General features: G+C 44.0%; 1 pseudogene; it reads right to left on the minus strand.

Moving 5' to 3' along the window:
- Positions 1 to 8,075: 8,075 nt before the first annotated feature.
- LOC121171865 lies at positions 8,076 to 14,882 on the minus strand (annotated as a pseudogene).
- Positions 14,883 to 16,116: the final 1,234 nt, after the last annotated feature.

A 16,116-nucleotide genomic window follows, 5' to 3' on the forward strand; every position in this document is an offset into this window, starting at 1 on the left:
AAAATCGGCTCTCATTAAACATCAGAAAATTCACACAGGGGAGAAACCTTTTAAATGTGAAGAATGTGGAAAGGCCTATTATCATAGATCATCTCTCGTCATACATCAGAGAACCCACACAAAGGAAAAACCTTTCGAGTGTAACAAGTGCAGAAAAGCATTCTCCTATCCGTTACTACTAAGGAAACATCTGATGATTCACACAGGGAAGAGATCGCATGGATGTGAGAAATGCGGAAAATCCTTTTATGGCAAGTCATCTCTCATTAAACATCAGAGAATTCATACAGGGAAAAAATATGAATGTGAAGAGTGTGGAAAAGCCTTTTATGATAAGTTGGATCTCATAAGACATCAGGGAATTCACACAGGGAATAAGCCTTTTAAATGTAAACAGTGTGGAAAAGGTGTTTGTTATAAGTCATCTCTCATTGCACATCAGAGAATTCACACAGGGGAGAAACCTTTCAAATGTAAAGAGTGTGGAAAAGCATTTTCGCACCAATCTACACTAAAGAAACATTTGAGAATTCACACAAGTAAGTCCTTTCAATGTAAAGATTGTGGAAAAGCATTTTCGCACCAATCAACACTAACTAAACATCTGATAATTCACACAGGTAAGAAGTCCTTTCAATGTAAAGAGTGTGGAAAAGCCTTTTATGATAATTTGTATCTTGTTAAGCATCAGAGAATTCACACAGGTGAGAAGGTTTTTAAATGTAAACAGTGTGGAAATGTCTTTCCTACAAAGTCATCTCTCTTTGCACATCAGAGAATTCACCCAGGTGAGAAGGTTTTTAAATGTAAACAGTGTGGAAATGCCTTTCCTACTAAGTCATCTCTCTTTGCACATCAGAGAATTCACACAGGGGAGAAACCTTTTCAATGTAAAGAGTGTGGAAAATCCTTTTATAGTAACTCATGTCTCATTACACACCAGAGAATTCACACAGGGGAGAAACCTTTTCAATGTAAAGAGTGTGGAAAATCCTTTTATAGTAACTCATGTCTCATTACACACCAGAGAATTCACACAGGGGAGAAACCTTTTCAATGTAAAGAGTGTGGAAAATCCTTTTATAGTAACTCATGTCTCATTACACACCAGAGAATTCACACAGGGGAGAAACCTTTTCAATGTAAAGAGTGTGGAAAATCCTTTTATAGTAACTCATGTCTCATTACACACCAGAAAATTCACACAGGGGAGAGACCTTTTAAATGTACAGAGTGTGGAAGAGCATTTTGCCAGCAGTCAGCACTAACCAAACATCTGAAGATTCACACAGGAGAGAAACAATTTAAATGTATGGAGTGTGGAAAGGAATTTTATGATAAGTCATATCTCACTGCACATCTGAGAATTCACACAGGAGAGAAACCTTTTAAATGTAAAGACTGCGGGAAAGCCTTTTGTAGAAAAGCGTCTCTCACTAGACATCACAGGATTCACACAGGGGAGAAACCTTTTAAATGTGAAGAATGTGGAAAAACCTTTCGTGATAAGTCATGTCTCAATAGACATCAGGCAATTCACACAGGGATGAGACCATATGAGTGTACAAAATGTGGAAAAACTTTTTGCCACCTTGCATACGTAATCGCACATGAGAGGATTCACACAGGAGAAAGACCTTATGAATGTAAAGAGTGTGGGGCAGCATTTGGCCAGGTATCACACCTAAGCAGACATCAGAGAATTCACAGCGGTAAGAAATCTCATGAATGTCAACAGTGTGGAAAAGCCTTTTATGATAACTCATCTCTCATTAGGCATCAAAAAATTCACATGGTAGAAACCTTGTAAATGTAAAGAATGTGGAAAAATCTTTATATGTCATCTCTTCTGGAACATCATAATTCACACAGGGGAAGAACTTGTAAAGAGTGTTAATCCTTTTTTGATAAGCCATATTTCATTAGACATGAGAGAATTCACACAAGGGAGAAGCTTTATAAATGCAGAGTGTAGAAAAGTATTTTACCAGCAGCCAAACATAAGCAAATATCTGACAATTCACACAATACAGAAATCCCAAGTATATAAAGTATGTGGAAAAGCGCCTTATTATAACTCATTTCATTAAACATCAGATAATTGGTGTCTGACATTTTTCTGAGAAGGCAGGTGTAAATAACATATCCTTGTACCTGGATTCCTGTCCCCAAAAGAGAGGCACTGGCTGTGGTGGCATATGCTGGCCCTGGATGCACAGAACGGTCAGAGTACTCTAGTATTCAAATAAGCTTCCCTGATGTGCTTCAGGTTGCCTACAGTACTATTGCTGCCACGTTGTTCTTAACAAGAACATGTTGCCTTCCCACCACAGTGTCTCACTCAGATGTATGGAGTTAGCTTGAGGCAACAAAACCTGAGGGATGTGCACATGAAAGCTTGTTTGCAGATAACTGGATGCTGCTATCAGGGGAAGCATCAGCTCTGACTGCCACCTCCCCTAAGGTAACATAGGGAGCATATCTCAGAAACAAGAATTGTCTGGCAGCAGATTCCCAAGATGTAGTAATGGCCACTGGAGTTTGTGAAGCAGCTACAGCAACAGTTCAGACTTGAAAAGATTTCATGCACGATGATCACCAACTGGGATGTGCTACCTTCTGGATACAATCCTGTTCCTGAAGCAGTGGCTTGATTGCTTAACTCTCACCCTTCAATTGCCAGGATCCCACATAGGGGCTAGTCTGCCCCAGCTCTTACATTTGTAATGCAGTTCGCTATTCAAGGCCTGGAAAAGCAGCAGAGGATGGCCCTCAGCCTTGGATCTTTGCACCCATAAGGGAGACTCAATAGAGGTTCCTGGCTTCTGACTTCATTGTAGCTCAGCTCTGGTGGTAGTGAATCAAAAATAGGATCTGTGTGTGTGTGTGTGTGTTCTAACTTTGCCTTTGTAATAAAAATGAAAGTAGAAAAATCTGGACAAAAAATAATGTATGGTTTATGGGAATATCTTTCCTATTTGTGTTAAATCATAATTGCTTACTTACTGTAACATTGTTTGAAAAATCAGATCATTTGGAAAATGTCTCATGTAAACTGATCAGAATTTGCATCGTTTCATGTGAGTATTACTCTTCATAAATTGGTGTTTACCTTTTAGGAAAATGAGTGGTAGATATCATGCACCCTCATTCAAAAACTATTGACTCGTTTTTTCGTAAATGTAGTCATGAAGATATAATTATGTTCCTTTCCTGTTTCCCACTTTCCCTCTAATTGTCCCATGTTTTTCCCCCCTATGTTTGCTTTTAGACCTTTTTATAATATGTTATTTACATGAAGTTTAACAAGTTTACGTCTCCGATATGTTGTACAACAGCCTAGTTGCTAAATCCTTGGTAGGGCAGGTTTGAAAGAGGAATAGTCTTTTAACTTCTTGACTGTGGAAGAATTTTATTTCATTTTCAAAGGCAAAAGAAAGCTTTGCTGGGTACATTATCCTGGGCTGATGATTTTTTTCTTTTAGAATCTGGAATATGTCACTGCATTCTCTTCTGGCCTGTAGAGTTTCCTGTGAGAGATCTGCTGTGAGTTTAACTGGAAAACCTTTATGTCATTTGATTTGTTTCACATACAAATTTAAGGATCTTTTTCTTATGTTTGACTGAAGAGAGCTTGATTATCAGGTGTCTTCGTGAAGATCAATTTTGGTCAAGACTGTTGGGAATTCTGTGCCCCTCCTGGATGTTGTTTCCCAATTCTTTCTCTAGGTTAGGGAAATTTTCCTCACTAAATATATTTATAAACTCAGCTATTCTTTCTGCACCTTCTGGGACTCCCATAACTGTTATATTTGGCCTTCTAATAGTGTCTTTCAATTCTTGAATACTTTTTTGGGGGGAGGGGGTGCTGATCTAGCTCTGCTTCCAGCTTTTTGTTTGTTTCCCCCGGTGACAGAAAATATCTTCTAATTTTGAGATTCTTCTGCCTCCTTCATTCTATTTTGGATACTCTCCACTGTACTTTTAATTTGCTCCACTGTATTCTTCATTTCTGATACATCTGCTTTCATTTGATTCATTTCCAATATGACATATCCCTTGTACGCCTGCTTTACGTGCTTCTCTTTGTTGATAACATCTTTTATAACAAGTGTTTTGAATTCTGTATGCCCCATTTTCTCAATGTCTTGGTTAAAAAAATGTCCTTGAGGTTGGTAAAGGCTTTTGCTCGTTTGCAGGGGAGTCTTCAGTAATATTCATTGTGCCTTTGTCTCTTCTTTTACTCTTGGTCATTGTACTTCTGGTTAGCAGATTCTTCTCCTTGGGATTGGTTTTTAAGCTGTCACCAACACATCTACAGTTCGATTTTACTTTTTGCATTTGGCAAATGGTTCTTTGTTTGCAGTCAGTTGTGCCACTCCCTCCAGTGAGTTCCAGGTCTGAGTTCTTATGTAAGGATTCTACCTTGGTCTCTGTAACCCAGCACCTGGCTCACCAGTCTCCACCTCCTGTGACACCATGCTGAGTCCCATAGCCTTTGCCTTCTTAAACAAAATGGCACCAAATTCAGCTCTCGGAGGCAGGCTGGGCTGTGAAATCTACCCTGTTCCTGCACTGCCTGTTTGGGACCATTTGCTCTGTCTCTGTTCCTTGTCAAATCAAACAGACTAGCATGATGAGCAGTTCGTGTTCACCCCCTGAGCTCTCAGTGAACATCGCTTCCCACCTTGTTGCTGGTGGAATTCTGGCTGCTGGTGGGAGTTCAGATCACCATTTGCTGAATGCGACAGGGTATCAATCACTGCAACACCACACTGTTGTGTCTGCTGCTTTCCTATGTTGCCGGAGTCCAGCTCCAGCCTAGTTTGGAGCTCGGGAAGTGTGCGTGGAGTCGGCAATAAAGAAAGTAACAGACACTTGGTGCGTTCTCACAACAGCCCAGGAAAAAGCTGTCCTTTTTATTTACTCAAAACCCTCTCAAGCTTCTACACAAGCAACTAATTGTTCTATTTTTTACTTTAAGACTAGGGGGGCATGTACAGACATTCGGTCATTCTGTCTGCACTTCAGGGCTAAACAGGTGCCCCTAAAGATAATTCTGCAAAATACTGTATTCATAGTCTTCAAAGCAAGCTATTATTCATTCTTCAACAGTAGCCATGGAGCAACAGCCAGGACTCCAAGGCCAAGGCACATGAGATTACCTGCTAATCAGTAGTACATTCCTACCACATTTCTATTTCTACAATTTACCCATCATTTAATGGGAAAATAGGTTACAAGGGAAAAACCTAAAATCTAAAACAAAACTTCAAATATTAAATCCCCCTACAACTATAGACCCCTACAACCCCATAAACAATAAAGCAATAATCAAAAGCATTTTTTTAATTAATAAAAGCATCCTTAATTCCTCTAGCTAAAATTATAAAAGCAGCTAAAGCAATTACATTTGCTAGGCTCCGAAAAATTGCAAAGGCAGGCTAGCCTTTGAGATAACAATAACTATATTTATTGCCATAGCAGTTTCAGTTCTCACTCCCATCACTTGCGTTAGTATTTAAGACAGAGGGTGTGCTGTATGTCTGGGCCAGATTCTGAAGCAATAATTAGTACACAATAAGGTGTCCAAAAATGGCATGGGCTTAGCTGTGCTCCTGTGTGTAAGTTGTCAAAGGCCCACTCACCAAGACATTATCAGTGACGTTAACTCTCAAGCTCACATCGGTTGCAAAAACTGTCTCACAGGGACAAACAACAATGCCTCAATAGAATACAAAATTCTTAGTGGGGTGCTTGAGTGTCCATGCAGCCAGGGGGTAAAACAGCATCAGAGGGGTTGGAGAGACTTCCGCCAGGCCTTGCCTAACAGCTGGAAACTCCCTCGGGCCTTGCTGCACAGAGGAGCTATTCTCATCACACCCCTGTGTCGTCCATACCCACTGTGTGGACCCCAGCACTATGTCAGTCTCCAGGTACCCCCTGCTCCTGTTCTGTCCTATTTCCAGAAATGTGCTCTCTCTGCTTCACATTGGCTAATATTTCTCCATCTGTTTAAACATGTCCTTACTCCATTCCACCATCTTGATTCTCAAGCTATCATATTCTTGTGCATTAGGGTGTGTGTACACTCCTCTGTCATTTTCCCTCAGAGGTAGGTACAAGGGCCAGGGCCAGGTAACCTGAGTCCTGCCAGATCCACCTCTGGGACTCACGACCCCCAACAGACACATCACATATGGGTCTCGGGACCCAGGTTAGATTACTAGGGGGTCATGAACCCGGCACCTGACTTCCACGTAAGCTGTAGGACCTGGGCCAGGTGTCCTGTATCCTGCCAGATCACCCACCCTTGGGCCTCATGAATCCAGCACCCACATTACAGATGGGCCCCAGGATCTGGGGCAGGTAACCTAATTCCCACCAGATCTTCCATCACCAGGGTTCTCCACACTAGCACCTACTGCATAGATGGGCTCCAGGGCCTGGGCCAGGTTACCCAAGCCCATCTGATTCTCTGCACTAGGGGCTCACAAACCCAGCACCCCCTCACAGGTGGGCCCCAGAACATGGACCAGGAGACCCAAGTCCCAACAGATCCTCCACTTCCACCACCAAGGCTCTCCAGACAGGCACCCGGACCTGGAAACTCCCCCACCCCTGGGGCTCAAAAACCCAGCACCTCCTCACAGGTGGGTCCTAGAACCTGGGCCAAGTGACCCAAGTCCCACTAAGTCTCCCACCCCTGAGACTCATAAAGCCAGTAACTACCTCCAAGGCAACACCCAGGACTTGCACCAGGCAACTCAAGCCCACCCCACCCCCAGATCCTCCACCCCTGGGGCTCATGAAACTGGCACCCACCAAGAAGGTTGGCCCCAGTACCCAGGCTAGGTGACCCAAGCCTTGCCAGATCCTCTGCCCCTGCTGTTTATGAACCTGGCTCCCTCTGACCACAGGCTGGCATGGCTTGCCTCACCTCAGCAGCCCCAGTGTGAACTGACTATTGTTGCAGCCTGACCTGGTCCCTTTCACACCCTGTCCTGCTTCTAAAATCTGCCAGTCAATATTATTAACTGGCCAAGCCTTTCCATTCCCAGATATGACCAACATATATGTTGGCAGGTACTGTAACATGGCATGGTCTGTGCTGCTTCTTGACTTGATTCTTGTGCTCATCTGCATAGAATGCATCCCTACATTGGAGTTTCCAGGCTCCTCTGTCAGATCTGCCCCAGTGGCAGTTCCTGCACACACCAGTGGGTCCTTGGCCCACATTGGTTTTGTCACCCTTTGTCTTGGCATGAACAGCGGCCTTGCTCAACCAGCCCACAGCCATTCTGGTTCTTACTGTTGGTTACTGCAGTCCAGCCACACCTGGTCCATGCCCAGATTTAGCTTTCACATGGTACAGCAGTTTTCAAGATCTAGCCCAGTCCATTCTACATCCAACCTGGCTCTCATGTGTAGCAGTGGGTTCTGGAGTGTAGCCCAGTCTGTTGCCGCAGGCCCAGTTCACACTCATGCTGAGGGAGGCTATAGCCATGGACAGCCCAGCTTACTGCCTTCAAACTGGCTCTTGTGCTCACCAGTGTGAATCGCAGCCCAGCTGGGGCATCCTGTTGGCTTCCTAGACAGGCTGTTCCCATCTTTGGCATGCCAGCGGAGATTGTAGTCCCACAGGGGTGAGGAGAAGTATTTTATTTTTATTTGAAAGGCAGGTATACCAAGAGGAGGAGAGCCTGAGAGGATCTTCTGTCTAATGATTCACACCCCAGGTGGCCACAATGGCTGGAGTTGAGCCAATCAAACCAGGATCCAGGAGGTTCTTCCAGGTTTCCCACATGGGTGCAAGATCCCAAGGCTTTGGGCCATTCTTGACGGCTTTCCCAGACCGCACGCAGGGAGTGGATGAGAAGCAGGGCCACCAGGACTAGAACCTGTACCGATATGGGAGCCTGGCAAATGCAAGACAATGACCTTAGCCACTAGGCTAACACACTGGGTCCCAAATACTTCTAAAGGTCATATTGTTCCCGCCTCCAAACAGCTCACCCTTGCTTACCTGAAAGTACAGTGGCCTCGTTTATTGATTTCCCAAAATAGTCATTCCTCTACTGCACATGAACCATGAGGTCCTCCTCAGCTTCACTTATGCCACAGGCCATATCCGAAATAAGCTTACACGCCCAGGTCTCATGCCACTGGGCAGCCTGAGGGGGTGGGGGAAACAGGACCTAGGGCAGGGCCCCTGAAGCTGCCCACTGCTCCTGCAAAGCATGGGGGATCAAGGTGACTCTAGGCAGTCCCATTCCAGAGCCAACTCTGCCACTGCCACCTGGGTGGGGGAAGAGGACCCCTAGCAGAGTCCTTGAAGCCACCGACTGCTCCAGTGGAACTGAAAAGTTTCAAATTAAAATGATTAAAAGTGGGCCCAGTGCAGTAACCTAGTGGCTAATGTCTTTGCCTTGCATGTGCTGGGATGCTATATGGGCACAAGTTCATATCCCAGCGGCCCTGTTTCTCATCCAGCTCTCAGCTTGAGACTTGGGAAAGCAGTTAAAGATGGGCTGAGGCCTTAGAATCCTGAAACCACATGGGAGATCCAGAAGAAGCTCCTGGCTTCAGATTGGCTGAGCTCCGGCCATTAAGGTCACAGTGTCTGAGATGTAACTTCTTGAACTTCATGTAAATTAATAATTATATAAAAACTCTAGAAAAAGGATAGAAAATAAAACTTGAGAAGTTCAGTGATGGATCTTGGGAACCAGGAAAGGAATATCATTATATTCTCATGACTGTATTTATGAAACACAGAGTCAATAATTTTTAAATGAGTGTGCATGGTATCTACCAGTTATTCTTCTAAAAAATAAACACTGAATTATGAGATGTAATACTCTCCTGACACTTTAAAAGTTACTGATCAGCTTACATGAGTGACATTTTCCTAATGATCTTGCAAATTTTAAAGTAATGTTACAATAAATAAGCAATTATGATTTTGAAATAGGAAAGATACATTCCCATACAGCATACATTTTTTTCTTGCAATTTTTTTGATTCATTTTTATTTCAAAGACAACTTAGGACACACACATACTCACAGATTCTCTATTTGTTGAATCACTACCCCAAAAGGCCACAAAAACCAGGGGTGAGCTGAAATGAAGTCAGAAGCCTGGAAAATGCATTGGGTCTCCTTCATAGGTGCGGGGATCCACGGCTTTGGCCATCCTCTGCTGCTTTTTTAGGCCAGAAGTAAGCAGCTGGATTGCAAGTGGAAAAGCTGGGAAACAGACTAGCCATGATATCGGATCCCAGCACTGCTCCAAGCAATGAGTGGCATCCAGAAAGTGACTCATCCCAGTTGGTGATCATCATGAATGAAATATTTGCAAGTCTGAACCATTGCTGCAGCTGCTTCACAGTGAATGGCCAGTCATCTTCAGAGTCTGCTGCCAGACAATTCTTGTTTCTGTGATATGCTCTCTATTGTAGGCAGTGGTCAGTGCTTATATGGTTCCCCAGATGGCGCCAGACAACAGTACACCAACAAGCCTTCATGTGCACATCCCTCAGGTTTTGTTGCCTCAAGCTAACTCCATACATCTGAGTGAGACACTGTGGTGGGAAGGCAACATGTTCTTGTTAAGAACAAAGTGGCAGCAATAGTACTGTAGGCAACCTGAAGCACATCAGGGAAGCTTATTTGAATACTAGAGTACTCTGACCGTTCTGTGCATCCAGGGCCAGCATATGCCACCACAGCCAGTGCCTGTCTTTTGGGGACAGGAGTCCAGTTGCAAACAACTGCCTTTACAGAAAAATATCAGATACTAAATACCTTGGGTTGATTGCAAGAATACCAAACATTGCTTAGGGAAAACATTAGTGACTTATGAAGAGATGGTGGCCAGGCTCATTTAACAGGCTAGACTGCGCAGCTGACATCTTACAGGCTTTGATTCTCATTGTAGAGCAGTGCCTTTCAATAAACAGAATTTTTATACCATCTTCCTACAGGAAAAATGTAGGATTTCATTAAAAGAATTAATATTGTTTTCAATTCCATTATTTTTCGAAGCCCAAGATCTTTAGCTGATAATGTATTTAGTGATGGAACAAAAAATGGTAAAAGTGCTTTTTTGGAAAACTAAACAATATAAGGTATTTTATACTTCCTATATTCCACTCAACAAGATGAATTATTTGCCCTTATTCAAACACTAAAAGATTTTCCTAATCCTATTAATATTATTGCTGCTTCTGCTTATGTTGTACAAATAGTGAAATAGATTCCAACTTTAATTATTTCTAATTACAAGGAGACTATTTTTACCATCACAAAATTTTATTAGACAAAGGAATGCACCTCTTCCCCTCAAAAAAAAAAAAAAGATTTATTTCTTTTTATTGCAAAGTCAGATATACAGAGAGGAAGATCTTCCGCCCAATGATTCACTCCCCTAGCAGCTGCTAACGCACTGCAAATCCTGGGCCAAGAGCCAGGAACTTCCTTCAGGTCTCCCAAGCAGATGCAGGGTCCCAAGGCTTTGGGCCATCCTTGACTGCTTTCCCAGGCCACAAGCAGGGAGCTGGATGGGAAGTGGGGCTGCTGGGATTAGAACTGTCACCCGTATGGGATCCTGGTGTGTTTAGGCCAGGACTTTAGCCGCTAGGCCACCACACTGGGCCCAAATGCACCTCTTTTCATTACCTAAATTTACTCACATACAAGATTACCAGGACCCCTAGTATGCTCATTTCCTTTGCCTCAGCAGAGGAAGAACATAAACCCCTTATGTACTAATGCTGGCGGGCTACATATAAAAATTCCATATTGGCAAATTATTAATACATGTCCTATCTGTAGACCTTTACATCTATACTGTCTACCACAAGGAAACAATCCCTGGGAATTAAATTGTGGCAGATGGATGTTACTCATATTTTTTCATTTGGCCATTCTGGTTTTGTTCTTGTTTGTGCTGACACTTATTTTTTTATTTGGGCTACAGCCAGCAGAAAAAACTACTAATGTAATCCAATATTCGTTAGAGTACTTTGCAGTTATGGGCATTCCTGCTCAAATAAAATCTGACAATGGTCCTGCCTGTCGTAGTCATAAATTTCACTCCTTTTCTTAAATTTTACAAAAATTCAACATTTAACTGGTATTGAGTATAATCCTCAAGGACAAGCTATTATTGAGCATACTCACAGAACCATAAAGCTACAAATTAAAAAGAAAAAAAATTTGACATCTACAACTTCATTTTATTGTTTTTATTCGCAGGAGGAGTTGAAACAAATTTCAAGAGTGTTTTTCTTCCTCCCCTGCCCCCTACACAGGAACCATCCAAGTACAACCAGCTTAACTACATAGAAACGTAGCAAAGAAGAGAGAAAAGTAGCACAACAACCCAGGAGGCAAAGGACGGGGGGATAGGATGGGTGCACTTTGCATATAACATAGACATGAATGCCATGTGACTCACTGGCTCAGGACCACCTCCCCAGAAGGCAAGCACACACACCCAATGTAACCAGATGTTCTCCCCTCAAATATCTGAGAACGTTTCAACTTAAAGCTTAAGGTTAAAGAAAGAGAGAGAGAAAAAAAAAAAAAAACACCAAAACAACCCCACGAATCACCCAGCCAAATCACCTTCCTTGGTTGAGCCACAGGAGTTTCATTTCATATGAAAAAAATTTTTTCTCATATTTGTAAAAATAAAGTTTTTTAGAAAACAGACCGAAACTGCCATCCAGTTTTGACCATTGCTGAGATGATCAGCAGGACTAGAAAATCTGGGACCTGGAGCTGCTGGTGGGAACCGGAGCCCAACCCAGAAGAAATCAGAGTTCAGAAGCAGGTGTGCCTGTGGCAGAAGTGACTCCATGTGAACACGGCTATGCAGAAAGGGAAGCACTAGGTGTTCAGAAAGACCATAAACTCCTTGACATACAAAACTGGTATTTAGAAGGACAGAAGCAGTTTGGTCCCAAACTAAGGTGAACACTTCAATGTTTAGTTACATGCTTTGCTTTTTAAGAATCCAAGTTGCCCAAATTAAATCTTTCTGCTATTACTACATATGCCTAAAGAGAAAAGGAAAGGGCTCTTAAAATAAGGACTGCGAAAAAGAAGAGACTGAGAATCAAACTAGTCCTCTGAGCTTCAAATAAAATGAAATTAAGAACAGAACTGTTGGGCCCAGTGGCGTGGCGTAGCAGCTGAAGTCCTCGCCTTGAACGCACCAGGATCCCATATGGGTGTTGGTTCTAATCTCGGCTGCTCTACTTCCCATCCAGCTCCCTGCCTGTGGCTTGGGAAAGCAGTTGAGGACGGCCAAGGCCTTGGGACCCTGCACCTGTGTGGGATACCCGGAAGAAGTTCCTGGATCCTGGCTTTGGATCGGCACAGCACAGGCCATTGCACTCACTTGGGGAATGAATCATTGGACGGAAGATCTTCCCCTCTGTCTCTCCTCCTCTCTGTATATCTGACTTTCCAATAAATAAGTAAATCTTTAAAAAAAAAATGAAGAAGAAAACTGTTGGTTTCTAATACGGAACAAAAACAAAATCCAACCATTGCTTTCCCTCCCTCCCTCTCCCAGACCCTCCCCAAAAAACCTACAGCAAATGAGGAAGCCAGCCACTGCCCAAGTGGTCATGCTCTATGGCCCAGGCTGTGGCCAGCCCTTTCTGCTCAGGGAGATGCAGCACCAAGCACGCTCTCCTCCTCAGCAGGCTTCAGCATGGCCGGCAGTGGATGGGGGTGAGATTGTTTAGGATCTTTCAGGAGGCTCCTGAGCAGCTCCTCCCCAGTGTCTTCCCGGCATGCCTCTTCCCTGGATGTGGGCTTTCTTCCACAGTGGAAGCTGGGCATGCCCCTAAGCTGTGGGCTGTAAACTGTCTTTTTCCTCTCAGCTTTCTCCCCACTTCCATCGACTTCCATCTCCCCTTTCTCCCCACTGACCTTGTCATGGGCCCATTTGGGACTGGGACTGGATTTCCAGAAAATGAACCGGCCCCAACCTCGGGGAAAGGCTCCTCGGCCCTGGCTCTGGCTCCTCCATTTATCACTGCCTTCACCTTCCTGGTGAAGTCATATTTCTTGCTTTTGGGTGTGTATTCTTGGCTTTCAGAGGTCTTTCTTGAGGAGGGCAAATAGCTTTTCTCCTGGGCTGCTTAGTAAGCAGTCACTCAGAAACTCTTTTCAGTTAGAAACTTCCTGTGCCCAATATTGGTTCTCTTGGTCCCTCCCCAGCCCTTTGTTCTCCTCTGCGTGTCCTTCCCTGGAGGGGCGGACATCAGACCCTCCCATTTGCCTGACTTCTCTTCCTGGCTTTTGTTTTGCACCTGCTATGACTTTTGGCATAAATTTGGGTTCATCATCAAACTCAGATTCCTTCCTTTCTTTAGTTTTGTCCTTATCTTGATCATCTATAGCCTTTTTGTGGAAGTCAGTCATCTTCTCAAAGTCACCTCAGAGCTTTTCCCCTTTTGGCAGACTGGCTGCCCCGAAAAGACTTCTCGGTATCACTTTTGAAAGCAAATGACTGAGATTTATTTTTTCCATTGCCAAAGCCTGTGTCAGAGAAGCTTCCTTTTTCTTTAACTTTCTCTTTATCAGTATTGGTTTGTTTCTGTTCCTTATCTTTTCCATTCTCTGTTTTCAGCTCTTCTGGATACCTCTGGTAAAGGCTGCAATGCTCCTTCTGAGATGAGCCATACATAGAGACAGTGGACGGTGGACTCTTACCCACAGGGCTCTTTTTGGATGCACTCAAAGATACAGTCATGGTCGAAGTGACTTTGGTGCGTTCCAGATTGATACCCAGCACTACCTGGCTGAGCTGAACCCATCTGGGATGTGTTGGAAAGCGGAGGGCTAGGTTTTAGCATAGGGCTGGGACATGGCGGCTGCTACCTCACCAGCAGATTGGAGGGGGCTTTTCAGAGTTGGGCTTCACTCCGAGGACTCAGCTCAGGAACTGCAGAGTGACGTAGAACCAGTGCTGTAGGTGGTGATATCTGGCCATGGCTTTGAGTTCTTAAACATCTTCGTATCTTGAGGTGCCTCCTGAGAATGCCTGCTCCTTGTCCTCATCTCCCTGGTTACGCCCAGCAGCCTGAGATGGCTGGCTATCCTTGGAAGAGGACCTTTCCCCCTTTGTAGACTTGTGCTTAGATTTGACTCGGCTACGGTTGGAGGAAGAATGAGAAACTGAGGAGCACCCTGACCTGTCAGAAGATGACTTATCAGAGTTAGAATGGCTCCTGGTTCTTGGTGAAGGGGACCATCTGTTTAGGGAATGAGATCAGGAATGGCCCCAAGGAGAACTCTATGCTTGCCGGAAATTCTGCCAATTTGAGCAATAGCTTCCATAGCCTCCTGGTTATACGGACCTCATGGATAAAAGTCTCTGTTGCATCCATAGAAAAAATACGACCTACTACAGCTTCTGTTGTGATCTTGGAAATCCTGGTTTAGATATACTCCAGGGTGGTTTCTCTCTCTGTTTGAGCTGGAAAATATGATCTGGTACGAGACTGAGAACTCAGAGTGTGCTTCCTTGAACAAGAGATAGATCTGTGTCATGATTGAGACTTCGGAAATGAATGAGGACAAGATCTTGATGCAAATCTTGATCAAGAAGAGCAAGATTGAGACTTGGACTTGTTTGTTTTTGACATTTTTTAAAGGGTGAATTTTTTTCAATTACACGTTAGTAGACCAAGGATTCACTTGGACAGGATCGGAGGCACCACCTTCAAGGCAACAGTGGTGATGTCACCAGAGTCCCCAGGTTAGAAAGTCAGGATACAATTCTGGGCTGGCCGCAGTGATTGCATCTACAGCCTCGCAATGGCATAATCAGCCAGAATCTCACCCCCACCTGACAGCGCACTAAATTAAAAAATTAAATAGGTGGAATGTCCATTCAGAAGCAGATGATTATAATCATGTTTCTATAGTAAAAGGATTTAATTCACCACACACTACATTAATGCAAGCACTTTTCATAATTAATTTTTGAAATCTTCCACAAGGATATATTTTATCTAAAACAGAAAAATATATTTTAGATCAAGAAGAGGTAGGTCATTTAAATCAACCCATATGGATAAAAATCGCATTAACCTCAGATTGGGAAAACGAATTCCTCTTAGCAAAAGGCAGAAGCTATGTTTATGTTTCCACAGGAAATGGCCAAACTTTCTGGCTCCTGCTAGGCTGGGTTCAACTTTGAGAAGACGAGGGACACCTTCCCAAAAAGGGCAGTGCCTCAGAAGTGCAGCCCTGACAATCCTAACAACTGGGAAGAACAACAGCTGCCTACTCAAGTGATGACAGCCTTATCACTGAAAAAAGTGACCATGGCAACACCATGAGACCTCACGCCCCACCTGGGGACAAATGAAATCTCTGTCTTATTGAGTTCAACAGGTGGTGCAAGGAACCGGTAAAGCTGTTACCCCAGAAAATCTTTATTATTGGAAAGGTGGATATACACAGAGGAGGAGAGACAGAGAGGAAGATCTTCTGTCTGATGGAAGGGGCTGCCGGGATACTAGCACCCGGCACATCCAAGGTGAGGACCACTACACTATCGTGTCGGGCTCTCACCTGCTCTTCTTAAGCACAGGTGATAATCCTGTCTGGTCACCTCCCAGTAGCAGCTCTTATGCACACCAGTGCATTCTTGATCCAGCCTGACTTGGTCTACTTCCTCTTTGATCAGCTAACACACATTCTGGCTCTTATTATTGGGTGCTACAGCCCAAACCTGCCTGGCCCACCCCCATACTCAGCTCTCACATGACTCAGTGGGTGCTAAGACCTGGTCCAGTCTGGCATACCCCGGACTCATTCCACATCTATGCCAAGGGATACCACAGCCTTGTCCAGCCCAGATCACCACTCCCATTCCAGCTCCTGTGCTCACCAGTGGGAACCACAAACCAGCTAGGACACCATTAACTCCTTACCAGGCTTACTCCCACCCACAGATTTTGAACATACCCATAGTTGCTCTAACCCAGACCAATATATAACCCATTCTGTGGCTCAGACTTTGTTATCAGATGATGCAGCCTGGTCTGGCCTGACCTACCCATAGGTTAAACTCTCACTGGAGA

Source organism: Ochotona curzoniae, unplaced genomic scaffold (assembly GCF_017591425.1).
Source record: "Ochotona curzoniae isolate NIBS_2020 unplaced genomic scaffold, NIBS_Ocur_1.0 scaffold_274, whole genome shotgun sequence".
In the NCBI taxonomy this organism is placed as follows: domain Eukaryota; kingdom Metazoa; phylum Chordata; class Mammalia; order Lagomorpha; family Ochotonidae; genus Ochotona; species Ochotona curzoniae.